The sequence below is a fragment of the Lactuca saligna genome, chromosome 5 (assembly GCF_052625555.1).
Source record: "Lactuca saligna cultivar CGN05327 chromosome 5, ASM5262555v1, whole genome shotgun sequence".
Classification (NCBI taxonomy): domain Eukaryota; kingdom Viridiplantae; phylum Streptophyta; class Magnoliopsida; order Asterales; family Asteraceae; genus Lactuca; species Lactuca saligna.
Window position 1 is genome coordinate 204,468,613 of NC_136421.1, and position 8,346 is coordinate 204,476,958.

Below are 8,346 nucleotides of genomic sequence, written 5' to 3' on the forward strand. Positions count from 1 at the left end.
TCTCACATCCTACCCGAATATCATGGATTGTTTGATCCATCTTAGTCATCCTCCTATCTAAACTATCTAGTTTAGCCATCATTGCCGCCATGCTATCGTTAATAGTGTTCACTACCCCCTACTTACTTCATTTCATGGGTTATGATATTCTCTAGAGTGTTTAGAGAATTCCTCAATTAATTCCTTGATCATTGGGGGTGGCTTCTTGGTGAGCAGTCCTTACGAGTCAAGAAGCTGCCTTGTAGTCACATTAACCCCATCATAAAAGATGGAGACTTCTTATTGGCTATTAAGATCATGATGTGGGCAATTCCTTAGTAGACTTTTGTATCTCTCCCATGCCTCATAAAGGGATTCTCCGGGTTGTTGTTCAAAGTTGGCTATAGCTTTCTTCAACTTGGCTATCTTTGAAGGTGGGCAAAAGTGGGTATTAAATTCTTCCTTCATCTTAGCCCATGTAGTGATGGATCCGAGGGCAAGTGACTTGAGCGAATCCTTTGCAGCAACCTTGAATGTAACTGGAAGCATACGAAGTAGCTGGGTTTCGTGAGGCACGTTTGGAACATTAAAATAATCAGCTACATCATTGACTTCATCCAAGTGTTTATAGGCATCTTTGTGGTCTTTTCCATAGAAGGGGATCTCCTTGAGTTGAGCAAGTATGAGACCATTAAGCTCAAAAGTGGCAGTCGTGGGAATTGCGGGTTGCACAAGTCCTGGTCCGGTATCATCTCATATCGTCTTCTTCCATTCTCCCGTGGGAACTTCATCGATGTTCTCCATGGTGCTGTCAAAGTCACCTTCTTGATCGCTTTCCTCTTCGTATTCGGTTTCGTAGTCGTATTCGAATTCAGCTCCTTTTGGATTGTCTTCAATATCCTCTAACTTGCTTTCTTCGCTCTTTCGACCGCTGGTCTCTCCTGGTTTCTTGTTCTTTTTCTTCCCAAAACCTTCTTCAAGCTAGTCAAAGGAGACTTCTTAGGTGTATTCGAGCTTTCAACGTCCTTGCCTATATTTTTCCTCAAAGTGGATTCTGGGTCTTCAAAAGGGGGAACCAGGGGTGTGTTGGATCCTCTGGTTATGAAAATTCTGCAAAAAAAAAAAAAAACAATAAAAACGCTTAAAAAGAACAAAAATAAAATAAAACTAAAAAGTGCAAAACTGCGACGGACTCGCCGAGTAGCTTCGACTGCACTCGGCGAGTTCTAGGCAAAAACAGAAAAAATTTCTAAAACAAAAAACTATTAAAACTAATCCTAATAACTAAATTACCTAAAAATAACTTTGTGCAAGATAAATCTCACACAAAGGATCGATAAAACTATAAATTAGTGCTAATTTTTGAACCGTTCCCTGGAAACGACGCCAAAAACTTGATGTGTGCAAACTCAACTAGTTTTAATCCTACTTTTAATTATAAAATTGACACACAAAGGTAGTGGACCTATCAATTGTAGTGTATTTAAATAAGTAGGGTATCTAAAAACAAGTATTAAACGAAGCGTTTTCTCTAGTCTTACAAGACTATAAACTTACATAGAAATACTAACACTCAAATTAACTAACTAACAACTATAACACGAAATTACCATCTAAATTCAATAATAAGGAGGACTTCTGTTTAGGTTCGACTCATTTGTTCCCATGGATGATTTGAATGTATCAGATTAATTCTTCATTGGCTACCAATTAAGATGATTAGATTCACGTTCGCTATTCCTACTTAGAAAACAAATTAACTTAAGCAGTGTCTAGTTACGTAAATTAACGAAATTTCTAGTTATTGATTGAGGTTAAATAAGACTTGTAATGGTTAATTAAATTGGCCCTTCAATTAACCTCTTGTAGATGTTGATCAAACAAGCTCACACATTAACTTACTATCTTCTAGTTAATTCTAGTTTCACGTTCGCTATTCCTAGACATACAACTATGTGGTCACAATAAATTATATGAAATTAATAACTAAGAGATATTCTTACAACTTAATTACTGATTTGTTAACAGAAGAATAGTTATTGCTAACACATAAGGTTCTTTAACAAGCTTAATAAAACATAATCACCAATTAAAATTAATCCTTATCAAATAATCAATCCATGTTCACAAATTCATCTACCCTAAACAGAAGTTACGAGTTTTAGCTCATGATTGCAATAAACATAGACTTAAAAACGAAATCAATGTATGTAGACATGATTCAAATCAAAAGGTTATTAAGAATAAACCAAAATTGTCTTGATTCTCTTCACAATTGAATATAGGGTTGATTCTGCAGCTCCTCACATCCTAGCAGTACCTCTAATTGTTCAGCAGCCTCTTTAGGGTTCCAAAAAAGTCTTCAATTTGGGTTTGTGAAGTCTATTTATAGTTTTCTCAAAACAGGGGCTACTCACCGAATCCAATGACCTACTCGGCGAGTTGTTCACTTAATATCCGTGTACGACAAGGATTCCACATATTGCTTCGTGAACCTTCACATCTACTCGTCGAGTAGACGACCCTACTCACCGATTAGCTTCAGAATTAAGCATTTTCTTCTTTCTTTCATTCCCGAGCTTCCGTTGATATCTACTGCTTCCTTTTTCTTCCGAGCTTCTTTTTTTGGACTAAAAATATAATTTGAACAATATTAAGTACTTTTGTCCACAATATGCAATTAATTAGCCAATAAATGATAAAAATCCAACATAAAAATATAGCTAAATATGGAAATATCAAAAAACAAATGGTTTCAAATTGCAAAGTTGCAGGGTTTGAAAAGTTGTTTTGCTATAATTAAGGGAGAGAAAATTATACTTCATTTCAAATATAAAAGCTTAGATTGAGATGTATTTAATAAAATTTAGTCAAGGATATATATGAATATGTTGGAATGGTTCAACATAATGAAATTCTATATATATATATATATATATATATATATATATATATATATATATATATATATATATATATATATATGTGGAAATGATTATTGCGTTCTCAAATTCGATTATGATTACAGTATCCCTCTTCATAGTTCGAATTGTGAGTACATGGCAAATAGAAATATTATAGCAAAAAGTATCATGTCTTTATGAATCGTGTTCAATATGTTTCGGGTATAGGATTGATTACATGTGCTATAATATTCATCCATTCTAAGTTTTCCAAATGCCTAGGGCATTAAGAGGGAAAAAGGACTAAACTGGATATGACTAAAGTGGTTAACAACTGTTAAGGACAATCTAAGGTTCGCCAAGGATCGGTCGCTTATAGTTGGAAGTATAAAAATTGATGGATCATATTGACACACTCTGAGAAGAGGTAACTCTTGTTCAGAAGTGATAGTCAAAATGGGAACATGGAAAATTTTCCATAAGTCTAAGTTATTCTTTACATCTATGTAAAATCAGAAAACTGAATGCAAGAAGGATGTTCAAAGGAATGTACTTTGAATTTGAGACTTCATTTCCATGGAATTACTCTCAATTGGAATACTTTTTAGTGTCTGTTGCCGAGTCTCTATGACTTTTATTCATAGTCATTACAAGAGGATCAATGCATATAAGTTTAGAATCTAACAGATTACAGTAAATGACAAGAATTTGATATTCTTATATTTACGGTATGGATTTGAAATTATGAAATGAGCATCATTGAAATGTTGTCAATTGATCTATTTTACAAAGTAAGAGGAAACTTCATTCACATTAGGGTTTACATGGATGTAAACCTAATCCTCGCCACAGTATATAAAAAGACCCTAAAGTTCACATTAGGGTGTATAAACTCTCTCAAACTTCATCCTTTGTCTAAGGTGTGTTGTGAACCATTTGAGGTGTCACACTTGGGGCATTAAGTTCCTAAAGGCCAAATACAACAAGTTCTACAAGCTACATAAAGATGTAAATTCCTAACTAGTATTTTATATTGTTTATGTCACTTGCATTCTACTTGTAGGCTTAATGCTTTGGAAACAATATTCCATGTACAATTAGAGAAAACATAGATCCAAAGAATTTAGGGTTGTATGTGCACCATAGGATGTTGTAGTATACTAAAACCTTTCATTTAGGATGTGTGATTCCGCCCTACCTCTTGTTCCTTGTCTGGTTGTGGACTTAAGTCAGAATCACCCATCTGAATGACTTTTCATCTTAATTATATACGACTTGTATACACGAAGTGGTGGTGAATGAACCAAGTATGAGTCCTACCATTAACTTCAGTGCAAAGCTGCCCAAGACTACGAGTGGGCATGCTATTATTCAAGTAAACGTAGAGAAGTAAACCAAACCTACATCCTTACTCTAATTCAAGAAATAACCACACTAGAACAAATTTCGGGACGAAATTCCCTCTATCGGGGGGATAATGTAACAACACGTTAATTCCAAATTTGAAAATGGTCAACTAAGTCAAACAAGAGTAAAATAATAAAAAAAAAACTATTTGATTTAATAAAATATGTGTTTTAGTAAAGGAATAAAATGCATTTAAAATGAAAAAAACATTTTTAGTTAAAAATGGAAAATATCGCATGGCAAACCACCCAACGAAAACCTCATGAGAAGCCACCTCATCGGACCGAAATCGAGTTAAACCGCAAACCCTCGCAAGGCAACCACTTCGGACTGGAAACAGCTTCTTAAACCGCAAACCTTTGACCGTAATCAGCTCCACCGAGAACTTCTTTTACACCGAAAAGCCTAGACTGAAATCTCTCCGTTCTATCCTTTTGCTCGCATTTTTTAAAGGATAAGATACATTTTCCAATGCAAGTGTCACCTCAATTCATCCTACTATAAATACCTAAGACCGAAACCCTTCCCATTTCTTCCATTCACTTCCCAAAACAACATCACATATTCTCTCAAAACTCTTTAGCCATAGTTTTGCCCAGATTACCTTCACATCTCCATATTATTCATCAAGAACACTTCATATCTTCAAGTTTCCTAGGAAGAACCATCTCTTAAATTAATTCTTAGGAATTAATTTGGTAAGCACTTCTATTACCATCTAGTTTTTACTGAACACTTTAAATAATTAGTTCTCTAATTTATACCTGATATTGTGTGTTAATATAAATTAGGATACGGTTAAATTATACGCGTTCTAGCCCGAGGATTCATCGCGACCAAGTTGTACCCAACCAAAAACACGCACACAAGGTGAGTTCATACCCCTACGTTTTCATAATTTTTAAATTTATTTAAGGGGGGAAATACAACTAAAATACAAGAAATCTGGTGTTTAAAAATATAAATTTCTTATTATATTTCTTACCATAATATACATTTAAACGTGAAATTTATTATATATGCAAAATATCGTTACTATTGAATTTACAAAATATGTTAAGATGCAACGGTTTTCACACCAACACGGAAACAAACTTATAAACTATAATATATATGATTTATAGAACAAGGACACTATTTTACAAAGTTCAGGTTACAACATGGAAACAAACATATAAATTATCATAGGTATAGTTTATGGAACAAAGCATTTAATTTACAAAGTGCATGTTAACATACAAACAAAAAGGGTTTTTAGATAACAGATAAACCAAAATGGTTTTCAGTTATTACTCGTAAAAACGTTGAAGCAATTTGTGAGATGTCTTCGTGTACTTATCTAAGTAATGGTAAAAGTCCAGACTTATAATCAGAGTCTCTTGTAGGGAGAGTGAGATATTTGTGTATAAATTTACTTTGGATTGACAATCCCACATCCCGACTATTAGCTACAGTCAGGCCGGCAGACCTGGGGTGACAAATGTTGTTAATATTATGACGCCTGAAAAACGTCGCGATCAGGGGAAAACTCAATTTCAACTAGTTTTACTTATGAATTAAACTAGGTATGATTAAATCAAGTATGGTAATTATACTTGTACATTTCGGTCTTGTAACCTTTAATCCTGCAAACCGGTTTCATGAAAAAATACAGGATTTTTTAGGATAAACATCATTACTTTATAAGAAAATAGTTTACAAATTTTACTTACTGAAAACAGATACAATTACTTACCGAAAACAATGCTTTACAATAGAAAGAGTGGAACTAAGAACGTTTTTATAAAAGATTCAACAGTTATTTACAAACTAGTATAACATAAAGAACCACTAATTGTTAATTCTATGATTTCTTAGCGTATACATCAAAGTTATATATAAATAATATCTAATACGCAGTGGGATGTGCGATTTTCGCCTTACTTCCTATTCCTTGTTTGGTTGTGGGCTTAGGGCAAAATACCCCAACCGACTGTCTCTTCGATATTACTCATGTATAATTAGTATACACTAAGTACTCATAAGAGGTAACAGTACGGGTTATAACAATTACAGGAATCAGAGCCTCGAATCACCAGTTATCAACATAAGAAAGTTCTACTTTTTGGCCTCAAAGTACCAAGATTACGATTTATTTACTAAGAAAATATTGGATTTTCTGGAAGAATACAATAACTTTTTCAATAACAATGAACATACCTTTTCAAACAAAATACTTATGAATTCACCAACTTTAATGTTGAAACTTTTTCAAACCACTTGTATTCTCAGGAAAGTTAGTAGACAGGTACCCTCAGGCGTTACAAAGACAGAGCATAGTGGCATTACGTCTTATCTTTTGCTATAGTTTTAATGTTAAACACGTAATGTTTTAAACACAATGTAAATACTATGGTATTAATACAATGGTTGTTTCTTTGATTACTATTATAAAACTGTCGTGATATTGTACATGACGTCTTCCGCCCCAGAACGTTTCCGTTGTTCCTGTTTGGGGATGTGACAACTATTTCACGAGTAAACCAATGATGAGTACATTAATCGAGCCAACTCCTAACCCACCATTATCCTTTAACGCAATTAATTTTTCCTGGGAAACCTAGAGAATATTATGTTTGTCTTCATGTCCACCCCCATAAAGATTTCCTTACGATTTTCTCCAGTTGCTCAATCACCCCAATCGGAGCTTTTAAAAGAAAGAGAAAGTATAAGGAGGATTACCTAACAATGATTTCACTAGTGTGAGTCTACCCTCAAATGATAACATTTTTGCTTTCCATACTGTGACACCCGGTTTTTCGTAACAAGTGTTATTTTATGAAATATAGCTATTATGAAAAGGGTAAGTGAGATAAACCCTAGAAAGGTTTAATTTTTAGAAAGCTTAATTATTAAAATATTATTGACGAAAATTGTATTTCGTGTGATGATGATTATGTGGATATAAAGTTTGCTGAAAATGGAGTTTGTATGAGAAAGTTATGGCTATTTGATGTTGAGATGAAAGTAGGATGCTATTATGAGAAAGTCAATGGAAGTCAGTTCAAAGGTCAACCTTTGACCACCATGACGTGAATCATGATTGTCATGACGTGATATTTGACTCTCATGACGTGAGCAAGTGATTCTCACAACGTGAGATGCAATGAATTGATGAGACACATGGCGGGAGAGTGCGACGCGTGGCAGGACCATGTCTGCACACTTCTCACAACATGAGTTTATAATGCTCACGACATGAGAGCTTATAGACTATAAAAACAAGTGTTTTAGTGTCATTTGGAAGGTTTTGGTACACATAAGCAAAGCGCTGTTGGGATGCGGTTGAGGGAGATCGTATAAAGTGATTTGTGTTGATATACGGGTGATACGAGGCTTGCATAGGTATAATTTACCCCGCTATTATGTAATTGTTTTATATATCATTATATTTTGGGTTTAATAGATTTGAGTATATGTTATGTATATATACTCGTATCCGTAATATGACGTTGTTACGGACCTGTTGGTGATATTTGTAAGTAAATTTCACGGTAAGATAGCTAGTTAGGACTGTCAGGGTTATAATCCCTAACTACTGAAATGTCCCGATATAGTAGAATTGGTTATTGGATTATGGTGTTAAGCCTAGTATTGATATTTTATTATATTTAATGACCTTGGTGACAAATAAGCACAGGGTGTAATTGACGGTAAATTATAACAATTTGTAAGGAACTTGGAAATTATTGGTTAGGTACCGGTATATGACACACAGGAAGGCTATATAGGTCATGGGCCGAAGTAGTGTGTCTACCAACTGATCAGGTGAGTAACGCTATTCTAACATCCATTGTTGTTGGTATCTACACATTTTGGTATATGTGTATTGGTGATTATTATGACATTATATGTTACCTCAGGAGGGTATAATTATTTGAATATGTTATCTCGGATTGGAGATATGTTACTTGATTAGTTAAGTTGGTTATAATAAAATATTGATATATTGGTTTATATTTATCTCGTATTGGAGATAACATCAATTATGACATGGTCAGGCTTAGTGCTTTACTAA

The 8,346-nt window shown here is 34.0% G+C and overlaps 1 non-coding gene across 1 annotated transcript; it reads left to right on the top strand.

The window, feature by feature from the left end:
• The first annotated feature begins 292 nt into the window (after nt 1-292).
• On the top strand, nt 293-399 carry LOC144999208 (small nucleolar RNA R71). Its single transcript, XR_013660727.1, has one exon. It is a non-coding gene; the product is annotated as a small nucleolar RNA R71 (small nucleolar RNA).
• The last annotated feature ends 7,947 nt before the right edge of the window (nt 400-8,346 follow it).